At 31.7% G+C, this 24672-nt stretch overlaps 1 long non-coding RNA gene across 1 annotated transcript; it reads left to right on the top strand.

The window, feature by feature from the left end:
- Positions 1-183: 183 nt before the first annotated feature.
- On the top strand, positions 184-21342 carry LOC142325948 (uncharacterized). Its single transcript, XR_012756630.1, has 3 exons — positions 184-210; positions 11447-11633; positions 21217-21342. It is a non-coding gene; the product is annotated as an uncharacterized LOC142325948 (long non-coding RNA).
- The last annotated feature ends 3330 nt before the right edge of the window (positions 21343-24672 follow it).

Here is a 24672-nt window from a genome sequence, read left to right as displayed (position 1 = left end):
ATTTTAAATTAGATTTTCTGTTTCTTACTTTTTTTTAAGAGTTGTTACACAGATAATAAAACCTTAAACTAAAATTATTTGCATTTCATGCATAGTACTGTTTCTATTTGCATTTTCTATATGCATCATTTACAAAGAAAAGAAGCATCCATTATTAATTTGTTAATCTGTCATTAGTCAAAAGGTGAACAGAGCGCTCATCCACTTTCAGTATGTCATTTTGTCACTTGTTTGTTATTAATTTTAGTTGAACTTATTTGTTATTATCTGTTATACTTTTTTCATTATTGTTTTTATTACTTCAGTTACAGACATTTTATAAAATATAAATGAATAGTAAAATAACAAACTTTAATACAATGAGAAACTGAATTTACAAATATTTCATAATATTATAAGCTTTTAAACACCGGTTATATTATAAAATAGCTTGTTATACGAAAGTAAATTTTAAAAAAGTCTAAATTTATTTTAAGCCGTCATTATTTTCAGGATCTCATTGGTTATAAGTTTTGCAAATTGTCACTGTATGTTCTATGTTCACTGCAGATGGAAACAATGCATGATATACATTTTACTGTTTTAAGATTTTTATTCCTAGGAAAACATTTGCATTTAATTTGTTCTTTGTTAGGAGCAAGAATTTCCTAAATTCTTATGTTCCGTATCTTTAGCCATAAATCATTTTGCAGACCATTTTTTTATACTTCTAACTATTAAGTGATTTCTAAAAAGCTCAAAAGCTAGACTTTTCAGATACTTTCTTCGAACCATTTTTCTCTAATGTGTTGCTAAATAAAATTATTTGAGCATTGATTGCTCCAACATCAATAATGGTAAAAAAAATAGTCGCAGGGACTATCTGTACGAAACCCTAGCCATGAAATATTTAGATTTCATTTTGTCACTGACATCAACACCATCTTTCATAAGTTAATAAAAGATTAATAGCATCAGTTTACACAAATATCCAATATTTTCTTCCAATTTTATCAATATCATGCATACTTGAAATAAGAATCACGTACTGTACTTTTTTCGATCATATAGGACTAACATACTCTCTTTTCAAAATGTAAATACATTACTGTTCATTGGTATTGACCTTATGTTGCCTCATTGAGGAAGAATTTCAGTTTTATTTTCTCGGATATCTGTCAAGTTTTAATCTCTAACAAGTTGATTAACCAGGGGTATCGATGAGAACCAGTTATTCACAGTTACATTTCTTTCTGAATTTCTGATGTGTTCGATCATTTGTTGCAATACACTACTAGACTTATCAAGCTGAAATAATCAATTGGGCTGGGTTCCACTGAAAACTTCCGTATTGGACAACCTAAAGTTAAACCAAGGCAAATACCTTTAATTCATACTTGGCAGGCTTCCTCTGGTTATACTGTTTAAAACTACATTAGTCGCAGAACCCTTCAAGCATTTCATCCCAAGTTTCATATTTTCCAACACTATAAAATTCCTTACAGTGTTAAACAAATCCTTCCAAAATATCTCCGATTGGAGTGAGTTTATCAAATCCTTTTCTTGTTGCTCTCACAAGCAAATAGAATTGCTTATAAGACATAACCAGTCGAGAATATTCTGGCGCAGTCCCATTGGTATCCCACAGATTCTAAACATTTTGGTGAGATGATTTCATTACCCCAGCCAAGTATAGTAATCCAATAACTACCTTTAACTCATCAGTATTAGTGTCAAGTACATCACTTTCAAAGTTATTTCAAATTATCTGGAGACAAACATTAATCTGATTTTTTCAATAACGTAGTCAGAAAAATAAAGTCTCTAAGCTTCTTCATAAACTGTGTTGATGATTCTTGCTTCACCTTTTACCCCAGGAGGATGAAGTACAATGTTTGTTTCCCCTCTTACCTTTTCTTTGTTGTGGTGCACATTCCACAAAGTTCAAGTAATACTGTCCTTGCCAACATACTGAGGGTTCAGATCATTAATGTAATTATAATCATCTTCATCAGAAACTTAACTATAGCTGTTGTGGTCAGTATTTATTGTTCCTGCATCTGATTGTTCACTGTTGTTATTCGAGTCTACTAGAAATTCGTCATCCATCATATCTTCATCAAGCCATTGTAATATATTTTGATTTTGCTGTATTTGATGCTTGATATCTATTGAGTCTAATTTACATAAAAATATATCTAACAATATTTACACTAAACATAGTTACAATGTATTACTACACTGGAGTATAAAATTATTATAATAGTTTTAACTGATTAATTTAGTTAACTTTTATGAAGTTTTAATACCTGAGCAACACTATTTACAGAAAAACATTAAAAAACTCAAATAAAACATAACAAAAATGCGAAGAAAAATGTTTCTAATTGTAACAATAAGGATAATACGTATATATATATATATATATTATTTTAAAGAAATCAATCTTTTTAAGATTCGTATTATTCCTCTGTTCTGTTATATTATATTTAAATTCTATTAAACAAACCACCCAGTACAGAATATTGAGATAAACATATATTACCTTAATTTTTCATGGGAGTACTTATACATGAATAAAATAAATTTCTTTCTATTTTTAAATTTTTATTATCTAGTAAAGAAATTATTTTAATCATGACCAAGGATGCAGGATCCCATAAAAGTACTCTCATGAAAAATTAAGTAATATATATATATATATATATATATATATTTTTTTTTTTTTTTTTTACTCTCCTAATATATGTATTATCTTAATATTCTGTACTTGGTGGCTTGTTTAATTTTTTTTCTCTTTTTTTTTAAGTAAACAATAGTAACAGTTATGACTTATATATTATTAATGCTTATAAAACTGAGTATACAATTTTTTAATAGTAATGCCATTTAAATATTTATAAAAACCATCATTCAATAATTGTTTACAAAGGGCTGCAACCTAAAAAAAAATAATCACTATAATTATCTCACCTTTTAAGTAGTGGGTTATTTCTATATATTATTTGAAATCTTAGAATAAAACTAAATCTTTTAAATCAATTTATTGTAAAAATAAAAAAGTTCCCAAAAATGCCTTGTTGGTATGAAAAATTATAGTAGCCATTTCAGAGTTATTTTTGTTTTCTTCCATTTATTGTAATATTTCTAATTTAATTTATAAAATTTCTAAAATAAACATTTCTACCAAATAAAAATCACTGTTGCATGAAATCATGCAACAGTGATTTTTATTTGGTAGAAGAAATAAAATGTCTACTGTCCGATTGAAAATTCAATGATTTATTAATTTTTTTTTTTAATATCTTTACAGAAATATGAATTGAGCAACTCTGTAGCCTATGTAATAAAATTTTTTCTATCATTGTTATTGTAAAATATTTCCTTTTAATACCATTTCTGCCACAGGTAAGGAAAATAAACACAGCAAGTATTGCTGTAAAATTTACCTTGAATTAAGATATATGGTGGACTACCACTCTGTCACTTTTTTGGTTATGGATTCAAATCCCTATCAAACAAGGCATTTTTCATTTTTTACAAATCTCATTTCTAATTCAAAAGCCTTCAAGCTTCAGTAGAAAATTATTCATTAAACCGCTCTCAAAAAAGTATATTTTAAAATTTATTTTGTTGTGAATGTTGCCTATGTTACATCATCATGGAATCGGCTTCAACCATATTTTAGTTGTTTTGATTACATATCATTCATGTTTCAGTTATTTTTTTTTACATTGTGTTTTTTTATTATTAATACCAATATATATATTGTATATGTATTAAAATTTTTACGTATGTTAAGTGGAAGCAAAAGTTTTAATAAAAAAAGTGTACTAATAAATTTATTTTTAATTTGTTTTTTGCTTTGTAACCAAAATACAAAAATGCATAATATTTTGAGAGAATTTTCATTTATTACAAATTAATTGTAACAGATATTTCTTTGTTGATTTTATTAAGAACAAGAACCATTAATTCAGTAATTAAAAAAAAAAAGGACAAAATGATTACTTATTACTTAAATATTTATCAAATGAAGTGTTGTAACTATAAATTATAATATATTAATTTGTATAAATCATTATGAACAAAATTGTACATGATGTGTCAAGAAAGATTAGTTTAGGAAAGAACTGGATATTATTACTAAACAAACAATTGATTATATCTTGTTAATATTGTAGTTATATTAGTTGTTTACATTCTTATTTTCATCTTGATCAAATTCATCATCATTATATTAAATAATACCAAATTCATTATGGATCATAGGAAAGCACTCCAAAATTTAGTTCCTGTATCAAAATAAATATTACTTCCCCACAAGCTTAAACAACATATGTATATAAAAAATGCTTTAGTAATAGATTTTAAAAAAGTAAATAAATAAAATAATAAGATAATATTTCATTTTGTCAAAATCATATGACATTTACATGAAATACAAACCACTTTAAACGTCAATTTGTTTTATTTATTTTTTAAATAGATTCTTAAAAGTAGTAGTAATATTCGAATAAGCATTAAATTCATAATAAAAGCAACATTAAGTAAATAAAATTATTACATTCTTTAATATTATTTCTTTTTATTAAATTGAATAAGCTTTTTATTTTACATTCTTATTGATTTATTAAATTTCAGTCTGAACTTTTAATTTTTTAAACAATTAGTAAGTTTTTGTATGAACCTTCACATACTGGCAATGTTCTTTGATTATCAAGTTAAACTTATCATTGTAGCATGAGTTTTTCTACAAGACAATGGAGAAGACTTTTTTATAATCCATATTGAAGTGTTATAACTTTAAAGTAAAATTTAATAGTGCTTCTAATGTAGCTAAAATTCATACTAAATTAATACTAATGGTTTTTTCTTTTACTTTTGAGTTTGGCTTTTTCATTAATTGCATTATATTTTAGTCGATGAGTTTGAAGATTAATAATAATAAAAAACCTTCATATTAATGGTAAAAAAAAATGTTTTATTTTATTTCCCAATTAGTTTCCTGTTTAACCACACAATTTTATTTCAGTACCGAAATTTGACTTAGATTAAAAAATTGAAGAAAAGCTTAATTAACTTTTTTTTTTATTTTTCTGTAACCATACTGAATTTTAAGTTTATCTTAAATGTATTTTAAATACATACTATTATTAATCTTTAATAATTGTTTTCATCCAATCTGTCAATTATTATATTAAGTTTTCTAGACGATCAGTTTTTTTCTCAAACACCTAATAGTTATTTTAATAAGAATGATTATTTTTGATAAATAATTAAAAAAACTGATGAGCTTATTTTTTTTTTTATCTACATAAGAGCATTTTGGTATTAAACTCAAAACAACCATTATTTTATTATGATAAGGACAAGATATTTAAAAATGAATATGTGATTATATGATTTTGTTTTGATATAGGCAATTTTTTTTTGTCTTCAGTCATTTGACTGGTTTGATGCAGCTCTCCAAGATTCCCTATCTAGTGCTAGTCGTTTCATTTCGGTATACCCCTACATCCTACATACCTAACAATTTGTTTTACATATTCCAAGCGTTGCCTGCCTACATAATTTTTTCCTTCTACCAGTCCCTCCAATATTAAAGCGACTATTCCAGGATCCCTTAATATGTGGCCTATAAGTCTGTCTCTTCTTTTAGCTATATTTTTCCAAATGCTTCTTTCTTCATCTATTTGCCGCAACACCTCTTCATTTGTCACATTATCCACCCATCTGATTTTTAACATTCTCCTATAGCACCACATTTCAAAAGCTTCTAATCTTTTCTTCTCAGGTATTCCGATCGTCCAAGTTTCACTTCCATATAAAGCAACGCTCTAAACATATACTTTCAAAAATCTTTTCCTGACATTTAAATTAATTTTTGATGTAAACAAATTATATTTCTGACTGAAGGCTCGTTTCGCCTGTGCTATTCGGCATTTTATATCGCTCCTGCTCCGTCCATCTTTAGTAATTCTACTTCCCAAATAACAAAATTCTTCTACCTCCATAATCTTTTCTCCTCCTATTTTCATATTCAGTGGTCCATCTTTGTTATTTCTACTACATTTCATTACTTTCGTTTTGTTCTTGTTTATTTTCATGCGATAGTTCTTGCGTAGGACTTCATCTATGCCATTCATTGTTTCTTCTAAATCCTTTGTACTCTCAGCTAGAATTACTATATCATCAGCAAATCATAGCATATTTAACTTCTCACCTTGTACTGTTACTCCGAATCTAAATTGTTCGTTAACATCATTAACTGCTAGTTCTATGTAAAGATTAAAAAGTAACGGGGATAGGGAACATCCTTGTCGGACTCCCTTTCTTATTACGGCTTCTTTCTTATGTTCTTCAATTATTCCTGTTACTGTTTGGCTCCTGTAAATGTTAACAATTGTTTTTCTATCTCTGTATTTGAACCTCTGTATTTGAACATTTCATCAGCAAATCGTAGCATCTTTATCTTTTCACCTTGTACTGTTACTCCGAATCTAAATTGTTCGTTAACATCATTAACTGCTAGTTCTATGTAAAGATTAAAAAGTAACGGAGATAGGGAACATCCTTGTCGGACTCCCTTTCTTATTAGGGCTTCTTTCTTATGTTCTTCAATTGCTACTGTTGCTGTTTGGTTCCTGTACATGTTAGCAATTGTTCTTCTATCTCTGTATTTGAACCCTAATTTTTTTAAAATGCTGAACATTTTATTCCAGTCTACGTTATCGAATGCCTTTTCTAGGTCTATAAACGCCAAGTATGTTGGTTTGTTTTTCTTTAATCTTCCTTCTACTATTAATCTGAGGCCTAAAATTGCTTCCCTTGTCCCTATACTTTTCCTGAAACCAAATTGGTCTTCTCCTAACACTTCCTCCACTCTCCTCTCAATTCTTCTGTATAGAATTCTAGTTAAGATTTTTGATGCATGACTAGTTAAACTAATTGTTCTGTATTCTTCATATTTATCTGCCCCTGATTTCTTTGGTATCATTACTATAACACTTTTTTTGAAGTCTGACGGAAATTCCCCTTTTTCATAAATATTACACACCAGTTTGTATAATCTATAAATCGCCTCCTCCCCTGCACTGCGCAGTAATTCTACAGGTATTCCGTCTATTCCAGGAGCCTTTCTGCCATTTAAATCTTTTAATGCTCTCTTAAATTCAGATCTCAGTATTGTTTCTCCCATTTCATCCTCCTCAACTTCCTCTTCTTCCTCTATAAAACCATTTTCTAATTCATTTCCTCCGTATAACTCTTCAATATATTCCACCCATCTATCGACTTTACCTTTCGTATTATATATAGGTGTACCATCTTTGTTTAACACATTATTAGATTTTAATTTATGTACCCCAAAATTTTCCTTAACTTTCCTGTATGCTCCGTCTATTTTACCAATGTTCATTTCTCTTTCCACTTCTGAACACTTTTCTTTAATCCACTCTTCTTTCACCAGTTTGCACTTCCTGTTTATAGCATTTCTTAATTTCCGATAGTTCCTTTTACTTTCTTCATCACTAGCATTCTTATATTTTCTACGTTCATCCATCAGCTGCAATATATCGTCTGAAACCCAAGGTTTTCTACCGGTTCTCTTTATTCCGCCTAAGTTTGCTTCTGCTGATTTAAGAATTTCCTTTTTAACATTCTCCCATTCTTCTTCTACATTTTCTACCTTATCTTTTTTACTCAGACCTCTTGCGATGTCCTCCTCAAAAATCTTCTTTACCTCCTCTTCCTCAAGCTTCTCTAAATTCCACCGATTCATCTGACACCTTTTCTTCAGGTTTTTAAACCCCAATCTACATTTCATTATCACCAAATTATGATCGCTATCAATGTCTGCTCCAGGGTAAGTTTTGCAGTCAACGAGTTGATTTCTAAATCTTTGCTTAACCATGATATAATCTATCTGATACCTTCCAGTATCGCCTGGCTTTTTCCAAGTGTATATTCTTCTATTATGATTTTTAAATTGGGTGTTGGCAATTACTAAATTATACTTTGTGCAAAATTCTAAAAGTCGGTCCCCTCTTTCATTCCTTTTGCCCAGCCCGTATTCACCCACTATATTTCCTTCCTTGCCTTTTCCAATGCTTGCATTCCAATCTCCAACTATTATTAAATTTTTATCTCCTTTTACGTGTTTAATTGCTTCATCAATCTCTTTGTATACACACTCTACCTCATCATCATCATGGGCGCTTGTAGGCATATAGACGTTAACAATCGTTGTCGGTTTAGGTTTTGATTTTATCCTTATTACAATGATTCTATCGCTATGCGTTTTGAAATACTCCACTCTCCTCCCTATCTTCTTGTTCATCACGAAACCTACTCCTGCCTGCCCATTATTTGACGCTGAGTTAATTACTCTAAAATCACCTGACCAAAAGTCGCCTTCCTCTTCCCACCGAACCTCACTAATTCCTACTATATCCACATTTGTCCTACCCATTTCCCTTTTTAAATTTTCTAGCCTACCAACCTTTTTCAAGCTTCTAACATTCCACGCTCCGACTCGTAGAATGTTATTTTTTAATTTTCTGGTGACCCCTTCCTTAGTAGTCTCCACCCGGAGATCCGAACGGGGGACTATTTTACCTCCGGAATATTTTACCAAGGAAGGCGCCTCCATTATTGCTATGTGAAAATGCAGAGAGCCACATTTTCTTGGAAAAAAAGCAGCTGTAGTTTTCCATTGCTTTCAGCTGCGCAGTACTCAGAGGACTGAGTGATGTTGATACGGCCGTTTAAGTCGTCCTGACTCACGCCCCTAACAACTACTGAAAGAGCTGCTGCCCTCTTTCAGGAATCATTCCTTAGTCTGGCTCTCAACAGATACCTCTCCGATATGGTTGCACCTTCGGTCCAGCTACTCTGTATCCCTGAGCACTCAAGCCCCCTCACCAACGGCAAGGTCTCATGATTCATAGAGGAGGCTTTCATATTTACCAATCCACAATTTTTATTAAAAAAAAAGGTAAATGAAGAAGGTATTTAAAAAATATAAAGATTGATTGATTTTTTTGGCCAAAAACCAATATTTCTTCGAAAATTTTGGATTTAGAACTGTTGTAACATCTAGTTGTGCATCTCCTATTTTGGATGTTTTCTTCTTGCAGTAATAAGCCCTCATTGAGAGCTTTTCAGCGATGTATCATAAGTGGTACTTCTTTTCATTGGTTTCAGAGTTGTACCCAAATAAAATTTTAATTAATTAAATATTTGGATCTTAGCTTGGGAGGCACATTGGTTCAAATCAGACTTCCTGTTTTTTAATTTAAATATATTGATTTATTAATAATTATTAACCTCTGATTGTAAAAAAAGGTATTGCAATAAATAATAACAATAAAAAATAAAAAACATGAAAAAATATCAGAAGTTATTAATGAATTAAAATTTTATGTACTTTTCATTTTAAAAAAAATGTCTATATGTAATTTAATAGGCATACAAGAAAGTCATGTTATGTCCTCATCAGATTTTTTCAATGCATATATATTATGTATTTCATACTTTATATCATTTACAACTATTATAACATACTTACAGGAATTTGAAGTTTTATTACAAGATTTTACAAAGAGGAATGAGATTACAGTACATGTTTGACATTTAGTTAAAAGAAAATAGAATAGGATTTAAGTTTTAATCTCTATGATTCAAATAAAATTAAAAATTTAATTTTTTCTTTCTTTGATGTAATAGAATAGTGAAAATATCATCAATCACTCAGTTTAATATACTCCATGGTGTATTCAACTTTCAGAAGTAAATAATTTTCTATCACTAACTTTTTTTTAATGATTAGTAGTATGTATACTTTCTATCATGGCATAGCAACATTCTCTTCCAAGTTAAAACAACTTAACAGTGACAAATAACAAACTTTTGTGTATCTGATTTCCACAAGTCAATAGAATATGGCTGATGCTGATTTTCAAAATGCAATTGATATCATACATTTTCTTAAAACATGTACTTGAGATTCTATGAAAAATTTGAGATTGATTTGACAATTTATGAAAAATAAATATAGAATTAGAAATTTTTTACAATAATTTTTTTATACATCATTCATTACACATTTTTGGAGGTAGAACAATTTAAATATTTTAAAAAGACACATTTTCTCCCATATACATTATATAAGTTCAATTCTACATTACCAAGCAAAAGCTTCAAAATTCAGGTGATAAAATAATACTGACAAAATTATTAATATAATGCTACTTTCTTAAAGCTCAATTTGTGCAGTTTAGTCAACACCAAAAAACTGGTCTAGTCCAGGAGATCCAGTACAAGGTAATGTTGTAATTAGGATGTTTTAAAATATAATGATGATTACAAAATTATGAGAGGGGTATTCAAACAAATTTCAATTTGACATGCCTACTATTCATCATTATTAACTTCCAGATAAAGCATATTCTCCTATAAATAAGATCATCAGCAATTGAAGAAAAATCAGTACACAAAGTAACAATTCTATTTGAGTAGCAACCAGATGTCCAAAATGGTATGCTAAACATTTTCACAATTAACAGCAAATTTGTACCAAATTATTAGGTTATCAGCCAAAAAAAAATATTATTTAAATCATATGAGTTAAAATCTTGTAATCCTATAAAAATTAAGCATCTTCTCCCTGAGAATTTTATTTAGAACAATAATTAAACTGAAGATAATAAATCTTATGACTAACTGAAATTTTAAAAAGTGGATTTTAACTGAATGAATAGACAAAATTCAGTACATAAAATCAAACAATAATTTCTACACACAGCTTGGACAACGTTTCATAGTAACCAGATGTTTGCGAGATGTAAGGTTATATCTGGAATAGTACATAATTTTCTCTAAACCAGTTACTTCAAAATAGTATTTTAATAAAATTCAGATATTTTTATAAATATCTGTGTATTAAGAAGTTTTAAGATGTGAATACTACACAATAATACTAGACTTTTACCAAACCCTTAGAATACTGCACAAAATTACTTCATTTTTACTGACATCCTTAGGTTTAGTTTTCCAAACCAACAAATTTCTAATTCAGCTGATATACTTTGACTAGCAGAAAACTTCAAACATATTGATGATAAATAATAAACACAAATTGAAGAATCGCATAACAAAAAAAGGAAGTCATCCATTAATTTTATGCTATAAAAAAAATTTGTTTATACTTATTTATTTACAGATTTTTTTAATGTCAAAAGAATCTAACCATCAAAGTTTGTTTAGATACAATATAAACAGTAAAGGATAAAATTTTGACTAAATTATTATTTTGTATAGGTGTATAACTTAATATTTTTATTCACTGTATGTATAATGTGGATAAATGAATATTAAAACATTTTATGGACATACCCTAATCAAGAAATTTTCTGTTAATATGAAAGGTTTATTTTTATTCATGATAATTTTTCTATTGTTGCAGGAAAATTCACAGAACTGTGGAAATATTCAATAGTGGAAAGGACACAGATTGGATACCAGATTTTACTTAAAGTTTATTATAATTGTATACATTAACTCTTTTTCTCAACTCTATTCTGACAATAAAAAATTCCAAGGTCAAACTAACAACAAAAACTGGCAATACAAATCATAATTTTCATTAACAGGTACATTCTATGGTAACAAACATGTAATAAGATAAACCCTGAGGAAAGATTAATTAAAAACTTGTGAGCGTACAAATTCTATCCGAAATGTTTCGGTTATAAAGATAATATCAAATTCATTAAACTGGTTCAGGCCAGTGCGGGTGGTACTACACACGCAATTACAGAATGCAAAATTAAAACTTGACAAAAAAAAACGAACAGCCAGAAGATGAACATGACCCTACTAAGCAGAATAAGGGACCAGTAAGAAAAACATATCAATAGAACAAAACTACGCTTAACTTCAACTAATATAGATTACCTTTCTTTGATGTATGCCTGCCGTTACTTAATATATTTGCTAAGGAAGCAGCCAGAGATGGTTTTTCGGCAACCATCAAAGCAGTTTTCATGTTGAAATATATTATAAGTACACAATATTACCTAGCTAACAAAATTAAAAATCCAAGTACGTTTTACGTTCGGAAGTAAGTTTTAGAACAAATGTTTTTAAAACTGATACAAACTTTACATACATCCATGAGCATAAAATTGTATTTAACCTGTAATGTACAAGTATAATTATAAACCTAAGGCAACTCATTGGCAATGCTGTTAATAATAAATCTGCACAAGAAGTCCAAAAAGATATTTGGAAGCACAGTTCCTTATATTTTAAAATTTAATTGCGAGTTACAACTTTTTTTTCAAAATTATAAAAATAATAAAAACCAATAACTGTACAAAATATTTATTTCATTTTACAATTAATAATTATAATAATAAATTATCATACAATTTACATAATATTTTTATTATTTTATGTAAACAAGATGTTACAAATACAGATAACAAATGAATTTACTGAAATTCATTTGTTATCTATTACTTTATTTAAAAAAATGGGCTTGCATTTAATAATAATGTTTTTGTTCATCATAAAAGTAATACAATACAAATACGAAAGTAGTTAAACATAAAAATCAAATAATATTTTATTTTTTTTTTGTCTTCAGTCATTTGACTGGTTTGATGCAGCTCTCCAAGATTCCCTATCTAATGCCAGTCGTTTCATTTCAGTATACCCTCTACATCCTACATCCCTAACAATTTGTTGTACATATTCCAAACGTGGCCTGCCTACACAATTTTTCCCTTCTACCTGTCCTTCCAAAATTAAAGCGACTATTCCAGGATGCCTTAGTATGTGGCCTATAAGTCTGTCTCTTCTTTTAAGTATATTTTTCCAAATGCTTCTTTCTTCATCTATTTGCCGCAATACCTATTCATTTGTCACTTTATCCACCCGTCTGATTTTTAACATTCTCCTATAGCACCACATTTCAAAAGCTTCTAACCTTTTCTTCTCAGATACTCCGATTGTCCAAGTTTCACTTCCATATAAAGCGACACTCCAAACATACACTTTCAAAAATCTTTTCCTGACATTTAAATTAATTTTTGATGTAAACAACTTATATTTCTTAGTGAAGGCTCGTTTAGCTTGTGCTATTCGGCATTTTATATCGCTCCTGCTTCGTCCATCTTTAGTAATTCTACTTCCCAAATAACAAAATTCTTCTACCTCCATAATCTTTTCTCCTCCTATTTTCACATTCAGTGGTCCATCTTTGTTATTTCAACTACATTTCATTACTTTTGTTTTGTTGTTGTTTATTTTCATGCGATAGTTCTTGCGTAGGACTTCATCTATGCCGTTCATTGTTTCTTCTAAATCCTTTTTATTCTCGGCTAGAATTACTATATCATCAGCAAATCGTAGCATCTTTATCTTTTCACCTTGTACTGTTACTCCGAATCTAAATTGTTCTTTAACATCATTAACTGCTAGTTCCATGTAAAGATTAAAAAGTAACGGAGATAGGGAACATCCTTGTCGGACTCCCTTTCTTATTATGGCTTCTTTCTTATGTTCTTCAATTGCTACTGTTGCTGTTTGGTTCCTGTACATGTTAGCAATTGTTCTTCTATCTCTGTATTTGAACCCTAATTTTTTTAAAATGCTGAACATTTTATTCCAGTCTACGTTATCGAATGCCTTTTCTAGGTCTATAAACGCCAAGTATGTTGGTTTGTTTTTCTTTAATCTTCCTTCTACTATTAATCTGAGGCCTAAAATTGCTTCCCTTGTCCCTATACTTTTCCTGAAACCAAATTGGTCTTCTCCTAACACTTCCTCCACTCTCCTCTCAATTCTTCTGTATAGAATTCTAGTTAAGATTTTTGATGCGTGACTAGTTAAACTAATTGTTCTGTATTCTTCATATTTATCTGCCCCTGATTTCTTTGGTATCATTACTATAACACTTTTTTTGAAGTCTGACGGAAATTCCCCTTTTTCATAAATATTACACACCAGTTTGTATAATCTATCAATCGCCTCCTCCCCTGCACTGCGCAGTAATTCTACAGGTATTCCGTCTATTCCAGGAGCCTTTCTGCCATTTAAATCTTTTAATGCTCTCTTAAATTCAGATCTCAGTATTGTTTCTCCCATTTCATCCTCCTCAACTTCCTCTTCTTCCTCTATAAAACCATTTTCTAATTCATTTCCTCCGTATAACTCTTCAATATATTCCACCCATCTATCGACTTTACCTTTCGTATTATATATAGGTGTACCATCTTTGTTTAACACATTATTAGATTTTAATTTATGTACCCCAAAATTTTCCTTAACTTTCCTGTATGCTCCGTCTATTTTACCAATGTTCATTTCTCTTTCCACTTCTGAACACTTTTCTTTAATCCACTCTTCTTTCGCCAGTTTGCACTTCCTGTTTATAGCATTTCTTAATTGCCGATAGTTCCTTTTACTTTCTTCATCACTAGCATTCTTATATTTTCTACGTTCATCCATCAGCTGCAATATATCGTCTGAAACCCAAGGTTTTCTACCGGTTCTCTTTATTCCGCCTAAGTTTGCTTCTGCTGATTTAAGAATTTCCTTTTTAACATTCTCCCATTCTTCTTCTACATTTTCTACCTTATCTTTTTTACTCAGACCTCTTGCGATGTCCTCCTCAAAAATCTTCTTTACCTCCTCTTCCTCAAGCTTCTCTAAATTCCACCGATTCATCTGACACCTTTTCTTCAGGTTTTTAAACCCCAATCTACATTTCATTATCACCAAATTATGGTCGCTATCAATGTCTGCTCCAGGGTAAGTTTTGCAGTCCACGAGTTGATTTCTAAATCTTTGCTTAACCATGATATAATCTATCTGATACCTTCCAGTATCGCCTGGCTTTTTCCAAGTGTATATTCTTCTATTATGATTTTTAAATTGGGTGTTGGCAATTACTAAATTATACTTCGTGCAAAACTCTATAAGTCGGTCCCCTCTTTCATTCCTTTTGCCCAGCCCATATTCACCCACTATATTTCCTTCCTTGCCTTTTCCAATGCTTGCATTCCAATCTCCAACTATTATTAAATTTTCATCTCCTTTTACGTGTTTAATTGCTTCATCAATCTCTTCGTATACACATTCTATCTCATCATCATCATGGGCGCTTGTAGGCATATAGACGTTAACAATCGTTGTCGGTTTAGGTTTTGAATTTATCCTTATTACAATGACTCTATCGCTATGCGTCTTGAAATACTCCACTCTCCTCCCTATTTTCTTGTTCATCACGAAACCTACTCCTGCCTGCCCATTATTTGACACTGAGTTAATTACTCTAAAGTCACCCGACCAAAAGTCGCCTTCCTCTTCCCACCGAACCTCACTAATTCCTACTATATCCACGTTTACTCTATCCATTTCCCTTTTTAAATTCTCTAGCCTACCAACCTTTTTTAAGCTTCTAACATTCCACGCTCCGACTCGTAGAATGTTATTTTTTACTTTTCTGGTGACCCCTTCCTTAGTAGTCCCCACCCGGAGATCCGAACGGGGGACTATTTTACCTCCGGAATATTTTACCAAGGAAGGCGCCTCCATTATTGCTTTTGAAAATGCAGAGAGCCACATTTTCTTGGAAAAAAAAACAGCTGTAGTTTTCCATTGCTTTCAGCTGCGCAGTACTCAGAGGACTGAGTGATGTTGATATAGCCGTTTAAGTTATTGTGACTCACGCCCCTAACAACTACTGAAAGAGCTGCTGCCCTCTTTCAGGAATCATTCCTTAGTCTGGCTCTCAACAGATACCTCTCCGATATGGTTGCACCTTCGGTCCAGCTACTCTGTATCCCTGAGCACTCAAGCCCCCTCACCAACGGCAAGGTCTCATGATTCATAGAGGAGGCAAATAATATTAACGTTAATATATTAAACAACCGTTAATTATTTTTAATTACATTATAGATATATGTCCATGATCGGAGATCTGTATAGCGACAAACTGACCCAAATTTTATATATATTTTTTTATACTTCACATATTTTATAAGAAATTAGTTTTTAGTTTTTTGGGTTTTTTTACGTCGTTGAGGATATCCGCTACCAAATAATAGCGTCGGGTAGGCATCGTGAAAACCGGTGCTCTCTGGTGGTTGGGTTTCAATTAACCAAACATCTCGGAGTCGGCCCTGGAGCTGCGAGTGGTAGCGTCTCGTCCTTTCATCCGGAGATCCCGGTCACGCATAGCATTTTTATACGCTACAAATCGTTCATATCTCATCCTATGTAGCAATACCTAACAATGGTCTCGGTCGACCTGATTGTAAAAGACTATACTTCACTTACATATCATCTTCTGAAGTAATACCTTACGGTAGTTCTCGAGGCTAAATCGAAAAGGAAAAGGCATGAGACTATTGATTAAATTCTTTAATCTATTAATTCGTCGGTGATTAATTTTTATATTCGACTACTCCAATTTATATTAGTCGGGAAAAGTATTAAATAAGGCGCACCCATACGCAACAAAGATGATGCGGCTTTATTCATCATTGTACAATTAATTACAAATAAGACATTCACTCACATTAATATTCCATCACAGTCTCTATTTATCTGCATAAATATTTAGTGCAACGCATTTTATACTAAACGACGTGTTTAATTATATCTGCTGTTTGTCTTTGCTGGACGGTAATAATCTTAAGTAACTATTTAAAATATTGGATTCATTCTTATTTTATAATTCTCTTTCTATGTAGCTTCTTCCGCAGACGGGAGACGGGTTTAAATGAACGAAATTTAGATCCGGTGCATTATGATCACCGTTCCGCTCCAGTACAGGCCCGGCATCCAAGTACTTCGGCTCCCGACCTCTTCGCAATCTCCACATAGCTGCCCGAACTTTACCACTAAATCGAGTGGAAGAGCCTTTCCCAATATGGTGGTACCCTGGTAGGAGATTGTTTTAAAAACACCAGTGCATACAATTAAGGCTCTGCGCTGGGCACTCCTTTAATTTTGACAAGCGCTCTCTCTATTCATATCTAACCTATGTGCCCAAACTGGCGCGGCGTATGAGGTCATGCTTTCGAGGTCTTTCCGAGCAATCCTCCTAAGTTTGTGCATTATTGAGACGGCGTCCGCCGCTAGTTGCCTAATGTGGTTGCTAAACAGTAACTTTTCATCAAACAAAACACCTAAGTAATTAAGAACTCGGCTGATTACACAGCCTTTATGTTTAATGTGAAGGTTACGACTGTACGATAATTTGTCTACACCCTTGAGAAGCATAAACTTAGTGATGGGCACTAATCTTTAAATTTTAAATGCTCATCCAGCCCTCTGCGGTTGACAAGGCCGCCTGCGTCCGGTCTTCTACCCGTGGTCGTGAATTACCACGAACTAAAAGGAGACACAGCCATTAGCCAAAGCCTGGGCTGTAACCTCTTCTGGAAATGTCAATCCCAGAAATCCGTCGAATACCAGCTTCCACACAAGGGGGCCGAGAACGGAACCTTGCGGGCTTTCCCTGACGGATTTTTCCACAACAAGGTGTGCATACTTAAACAGAACCGTACGGTTAGACAAATAGTCACGTACCACGGCCTGCAGGGCTACGGGAACATTGCATTCCAACACTAGGAAGGAAATGCCTACCTGTATGTCTATAAAAATTGCTAAAACATATTTATAGTCGGCGCTTTCCACCTCGGAAGGAGCATTTAAGATGCAATCCTCGGTGCCAACCCCTTTCGTGAAGCCATACTGGCCTCGATTTAGAAAACAGTTCACCTCAATGATTTCTCAGAGCAGTTCCACAAACAGCCTTTCAAGCAACTTGCAGATTACCGGCAAGAGGCTGATGGATCGATAACTGTCGACCTAACTAGGATCCTTTCCTGGTTTTAAGAGCACCCTCACCAAAGCCACTTTCCCACAAGTTGGGAAGCAGCTACAGCTTAAGCACCAAGAGAACAGCCTTCCAAGCCGTTCTCTTATGACAGGAAGCAGATGGTAGAATACATCCGGGTGAAGTTGGTTAATCTCCTGTGTCTTTTTCAGTGCCATTCGAGAAACCACTTGGTCTATATCTACGAGATCCACAGCCCATACGCCAAGGAAGAGCACAGTCCCCGCCCTAACGCCGACCTCTGTTTCACCCTCCAGAGCATCTGGAAAGTGTTGAGGTACGCCTGGTAAGTCGCCACAGATGTTAAAGTGTCACGACCACCAAACCCACATCGAACACTGGACAGCACGTGCAATGGCTTTGGCCGGTAACATGATTTTGCAAGCTGCCAGTGGTTGCGCTCCAACTCGCACATGGAGTCTTTCCATAACTTGAGTCTGGCTTCCTCGGTGGCATGAACATACTCATTACAGGCCGGTAGATCTGCAGACCGTCAGTGCTTATGAGTCACTAGCCATCCCATTACATTTTTTTTATGAATAAACAATCCGTTACTGGGAAATTTTTTTGAGAACAATTCTCCAACAGTAATATGTAAAATATGAACTCAAAAGATCCAGTTACACCTCAAATTTACGAAAAAATATTAGGTTATATTAGGTGTTATATTTTTTTATAACACCTAAAGCAAAAACACATAGGAGTTTACAGAACTGGAATTGTACCACCATATACCCAAGTTCATTTTGAAATCACTGAATGTTTCGATTCAAGCTGCATCGACCCAAGCTGTTCAGAAAAATGCTCAAAGATTGCAAATAGCGAGAATAATCAGTCCATGGCATCCACATCAACTTTTGTTTCTCCTCCGTTGACTGTGTCATATTCCATATTTTCTATACATTTAACCTAGTCGTTTCTACACTATAAATCTAAACTTTTGTTTATAAAGAAAGTTAATAAAATTGATAATTTAGTGGCAGAAATGATTTTTGGTACTTTATATGGGTAACCAGTTACAACCATTTTTAAAATGGAGGCCAAATGTTTTGAAATCCACACTCTTACATCACTCAAAGTTAAGGCCTTCACTGGCCAAACTGTTGCTCAAGAAATTACAATACACTGATAGTGTTTATAAATTGAACCGACTTTATTTTTTCTTTATTATTTCCATGCTATTATTATTATCACAAGCATAAGTTTAATGAACACAGGGGGTCCAGTCATTATTAGTAATTTATCTTCATTTAATTTATTATTTTATGTTAAGTTAATATTTTGTACTATTTTAAACGTATTAGTATTTTAAATTTGACTTAGCTAATATTACTAAATTTTATCATTATTTTGGAAGTCCATAATATGTACAACCATACATCACTATTATTATTATTATGTATATATTATTATACATAATAATTATTTATTATTATTGTGTAATTATATTACTCATCTTTCAACTTGTAAATAACTTTTTTATATCAGTTTTGTAATGAAGTAACAAATTATTAAAATACGAGAAAAAGATTTTAGTTTTGGTAAATTCCTTCAGGTATAGAAAATATATAAAATGTTTTTCAATAAATCATTAGCAGAATGTCTTTATCATTTTTTTTCAAATGCAGATTTCACCATGAGTAACAGAAATCTCTGTACTGATAAAGAGCTTCATGAAATTCTGAAAAATGTTCCAGATATAACAAAATTGATCCAGATATAGTTATTGAGATCTGTAGATAATTATATATCTATAGAAACCTAGGCGCTAAGCTCTGATGCCTATCATGGCACTAGTCTGGGGTGTTCCTTATCTTGATTACGATGTGGGATGGAGAACACCATGTCTAAGGGGTTGGATAATTTGGTTGCACTTTAATTTAAGCTACATGGGAGCACATCATTCAGTTTGTCTATACCAAAGAGTTGGCTTACTATTGTTCACTAAAATACATACAACAGTGCTTGAACAAAACGCAACAGTAGCAAGATGGGCAAATGAATGATGGACTGCAGTGAGCATTCTTGTTCGATAAGTGGCTCGTGCAGACAAATAAGCCACACAGACATACTCCAAGCAGGAACAGACCAGAGCTTGGTAGAATTGTAACATTCATACTTGATCAGCCATCCAACGAGTATTAGACAGAAGTCTCAGCATGTCTAGCATTTTTACATATTTTACCTTCAACTCCTTTAAATGTGACAATCACTGTCAAAACAAAATCTTAAAATTCTAATCTGGGTGCATGGTTCACCACATAAAAACAGATGAGGTCAACATCTTCCCTCAATCGAGAAAAGCAGATGCATTTTGTTTTCTCTGGGAAAACAGGCAATGTTTTAATAGATCCCTTCACAAAGATCATGGTTGTTCGCTGTGTTGAATTTCATATGATAGCGATTGATTGAAGTCGTTTACAGTAAACCAGTATTGGTCTTAGTAGCAGAAGTAACCATTCTCCTTGCCTGTGCTCAATGTTGCAATAGCAGATGTGTGGGACTTTACTTAGTCAAACAGACCCTTTACCATTTTGGTTAGTTTTTTGTACATTGTTAGAGAGAGCCTGGACAAGAGTAACACCAGGTTGTACAAGATTCCTCATGCTGGGTGATTTTCTGTATTCCTGATGAGCCACAGTAAAGGACAATTTGTGCTCAGTACAGATCTTTAATACAGGCTTTTCTTCCTTATAAAGGGAATATAATCGAGACCTTGCCAAATGTGGACCTACACATTTAAACATTTTTCTATTTCAGCTCATGTCCAGTACACCTGCAATGCACAAAAATTTGTTCTTTCATCTAATCAATTTTGTTCTGAAAAAATTCCTGACACTGAAACAATGTCTGGGGTTTGGTGTACATAATCGCACATGGACAGAGAGGTAACCAACTTTTATTCAGTCAGAGTAGAAAAAGCAAGGATGTTGGCACATCAACACCATTCTCCTTCATAATGCTCTACATAGACATGACTGACAGCAGTAGCAACTCTTCTGTAATTTCCAGGAACTCAATGTCACGGCAAAACATCCCTTCTATGCTGAAATTTAGCACCTTATGGGGCTTTCTTTCTTTTTTTTCTGTTTACCTCCGGAACCACCATAAGGTATTACTTCAGAGGATGAATGAGGTTGATATGTATGAATGTAAATGAAGTTTTTAGTCTGTAGTCACAGGTCGACCATAAAAGAGGTTCTGGAAACTCACTGCAAAACAACTTGCAGATTAACACAAAGATAGCTAATGTTATATATTAGCTTTATCAGAAGTTAAAAATGTGTCATGATTACTTTGATTTATTTTACATATTACAGGGGACTTTATTAGTTTGCAAATGATAAGCTATGGTTGAGGTGCAGCAGCTAACTGATAAAAGATTATCACTCCAAAAAATTAATAATAGACTTACAGCCAGACTACATAATTTGGAACAACATTCCCAGTACGATGCACTAGATATTCACGGTGTACTTAACTGCCAAATGAAAATATATGCACAATTGTTTAGAAAGGTAATAATAAGATATTTACTACTTTACAACTTGATAAAATGCTTTTATACATGCTAGTGTCATGGTAAAAGGAAGGAGATTTAAAGTCCAAAACATATTACATTCAAGTTTGTCAGGAGAGCAAATAGGAAAAATGTTATGTGGCAGGGAATGATGAAGTTCAATTAACAATGCAATACACCTTAATCTGCCTATCGACAACCCAATTTTAATTTTTTTAATGCCTCCTAGAAGGAAGTTCTGTTCAACAACCATTGTGATCATGACCAGAAATTTTAATTCATTCTTATATGATTTTTAACATTTTCAAAAATAAGAGGATGTTCTCAAACCAAACGTCCTCACAGCATTCTATAAATTTTTATATCACTCAAAAAAGAAACTAAATATAATTTTTCAGCAAAAATATTATATTACATTATTTGTTTCAAATAGTTGAAAGCACTATTCAAACACTTACTTATGGTATTTATTTTTAGTTTTACAAGTTAATGCATACAGATGTATAAAAAATTTAGTAATTTCATAGGAATAATGTAGAAATGTATCACGTGGATGATTATTTTCAATGCACATATTATATTAAATGCTATAAAATGTTGAAGTACAAAAAATGTCACTTCACTTTTGTAGTGTTAAAGATATTTACATTTAACAAACATTACTTGGATTCAATATTTTAAAAAGTGAAAAATCTGCTTAAACTTATTTTAATCTGAGGAAATATAATCCACCATTGCAATCTTGAGTAAAAAAATTGAGTGTGGAATAGAAATTTAGAATATTAAAAAAGTAACATTTTCTTCTCTAACCAAAGGATTTAAGAACGGCCACTATTTATTTATCTTGGTCTTCCTTTTCACTTAAGAAATTGTTAATCGGAAACATTATTTAATAATGTTAAAAAAAGAAAAGAATTAAGCAACATATTCTGGAAGAAGGAGAAAACTAAGATTGATTTAGTTCTTCACAACAAAGCTCATTCTCACACTGTCTGTTTTAACAACTGCAAAAAAAACACCTATCTGCCACATTAATAGTAATTAACTTTCAGAATAACAAAAACTCTCCAATGCAAAAGCATAGATAACACTAATTTTTCCACATCAACTACTTTTAATAATGAAATTACGGGCTAGTAAATATAAATAACTGTTAACAAAATAAATTGCAACATAATGGAAATATTTTATTCACAAAACTCAGTTAATTCAATCTTCTTCAATTTTCTAATGTTAAAATTAAGCTGTAAAAATGTTTTGTCTTTCAATGAAGTATCTACTACCTGTGAGAATAATTAACAAACAAATAACATTAAAAAGTAGTCATATAAGTATGTTGGCGAATCTAATAATTTTAATACATAACAGATATTTAAGTTTTAGTTAACGAGTTGACTCCATTACAAGGTGTATAGAATTTATGGCTCCTAACTTAACGAAAAAATCAAGCACCGATGCAGTAGTTTGAAAAACAAAATTAAAGCAAATGTAGAAGTAATTAAAATTAATTAACAGCAAAAAACTTATAAAAAAGGGTAAATTATATTTTAAAAATGCACAAATTTATTATAAAATATAGAATGGAAATCTATAGTAACAGTCATTGTCAAGATTTTGTAAAGTTCTCAAATTGACAAAGGAAACAAGATTATTTTTTAACGTATTCATATTGCTATTTGATGCATTGAGACGAACGACTTTTAACTTTTTAATACTCTCAGAAAATGTGATTTGTCCAGGTCTTAAAAATAAGTGGTGTCTCAGCTTTGATTTCAACGTTTAAAGTAAACCTGAAGAAACTGTTTATTTCTTCGGCTTTCGGAAGAGAATGTAAATTCCAGAAGCCAAATCTCCTGAATATGGCGCAAGAGGAAGCATTTTGAAATGTAGGTTGTAAAGTTTTGCAACAACAATCTGAGACGAGTGTTCAGATGCATTACCGTGGTGAAAGAACATTTTCATTTATATAATTCATGTATAAATAGTACTTCAAAAGCAATCTGGGAAAATAATAAAAGAAGTCGGGCAAGACACATTTTGAATGAAATACATTAGGCCAAACTTAATTTGAACATGTTCATTAGGTAGTACATTTTTAATACTATTCAAAAAACTCTGTAACAACATAAATTATTTCAAACAGGCCTGTAAAACAATTCATATTATTTGCGTATGAAAAAAATAAAAATGAAGGGCAAGAAAATGTCCTAAGTTTTAGAATAATAGGCCAAACAATTCTTCAAAATCTTTGTTTTAAATGTGCATATCACATCAATCACATTCTAGACAGTTTTTCATCAGCTGTTGGATGACCAAAAATTATTTCTTTGTTTCACTATAATCGTTCATCAGGAAGTGGCTTACCAGCCCGGTTCTCACCAAGTATTTTTATAAGAAGTTTGTCGACATCATTTTTCTTCTCGCTATTGATTAACATGAATTGGCCATTTTCTAGCTGAATTTTGTTAAAAATAATGTTTCCTGTTTTCCTTAATGAAATTTATGGTTTCTTAATCCTTTGACGATAGCAAATTTTCGATTTCCAACTGACTTTCCTACTTCAACAATCTTTTTTTTTTTTACAATTCTTTTGATCAAATTCCCTAATTTAATTTTTATTTGTATTCTTCTAAACTTAATAATATAATCTTAGTAACTTTGTAATACATACTTAATTGTTTAGTTTTGAAAAGATTCTAACCCTTACAAAGATACTTTACTTGTTCTGTAGCATTTAAAATATTCTTCTACGGTCAAGATTTTTTGGTTTATCTTTTCTGTACTGCCAAAAACTGTCAGCAGAACGAACGCTATGGCCACGCGCTTGAAGTTCAAAACAATTTCTTTAATACACGTTTTAACATTGTAGAAAATTAGAAAGCTTCTTTAAATTATGGTTTTTTTTTCTTATTTTTTGATGCACAACCAGCAAAAAGAAACATAGAACACTTTTCCCTTCAAAGCCAAGAGATGATAGGTGGTTTAGTAAAGCAGGCAAAGGTTTGGCTGCCTTTTTGTCTTGAGATCGGTTATGATCTCAAAGAATTATATAAATTAGTTAAATTTATATTATTTAGAAAGATTCTTGTATGGGAGCCTTTGGTAACAGCTGGATATGCTGTAGATCAAAGCATAAGGAGTAAAGAATCTTCTACATCTGCTTTCAAATGATCATAAAAAGCACGATCTCTCCTAGTTTGGACTCTTTTTTTCTACCATATATGTCATTTTTTCTGCAAAAGCCGGAGACCAGAAG

The sequence above is a fragment of the Lycorma delicatula genome, chromosome 6 (assembly GCF_047948215.1).
Source record: "Lycorma delicatula isolate Av1 chromosome 6, ASM4794821v1, whole genome shotgun sequence".
NCBI classification, from domain to species: domain Eukaryota; kingdom Metazoa; phylum Arthropoda; class Insecta; order Hemiptera; family Fulgoridae; genus Lycorma; species Lycorma delicatula.
This window is presented reverse-complemented; position numbering and strand designations above follow the sequence as displayed.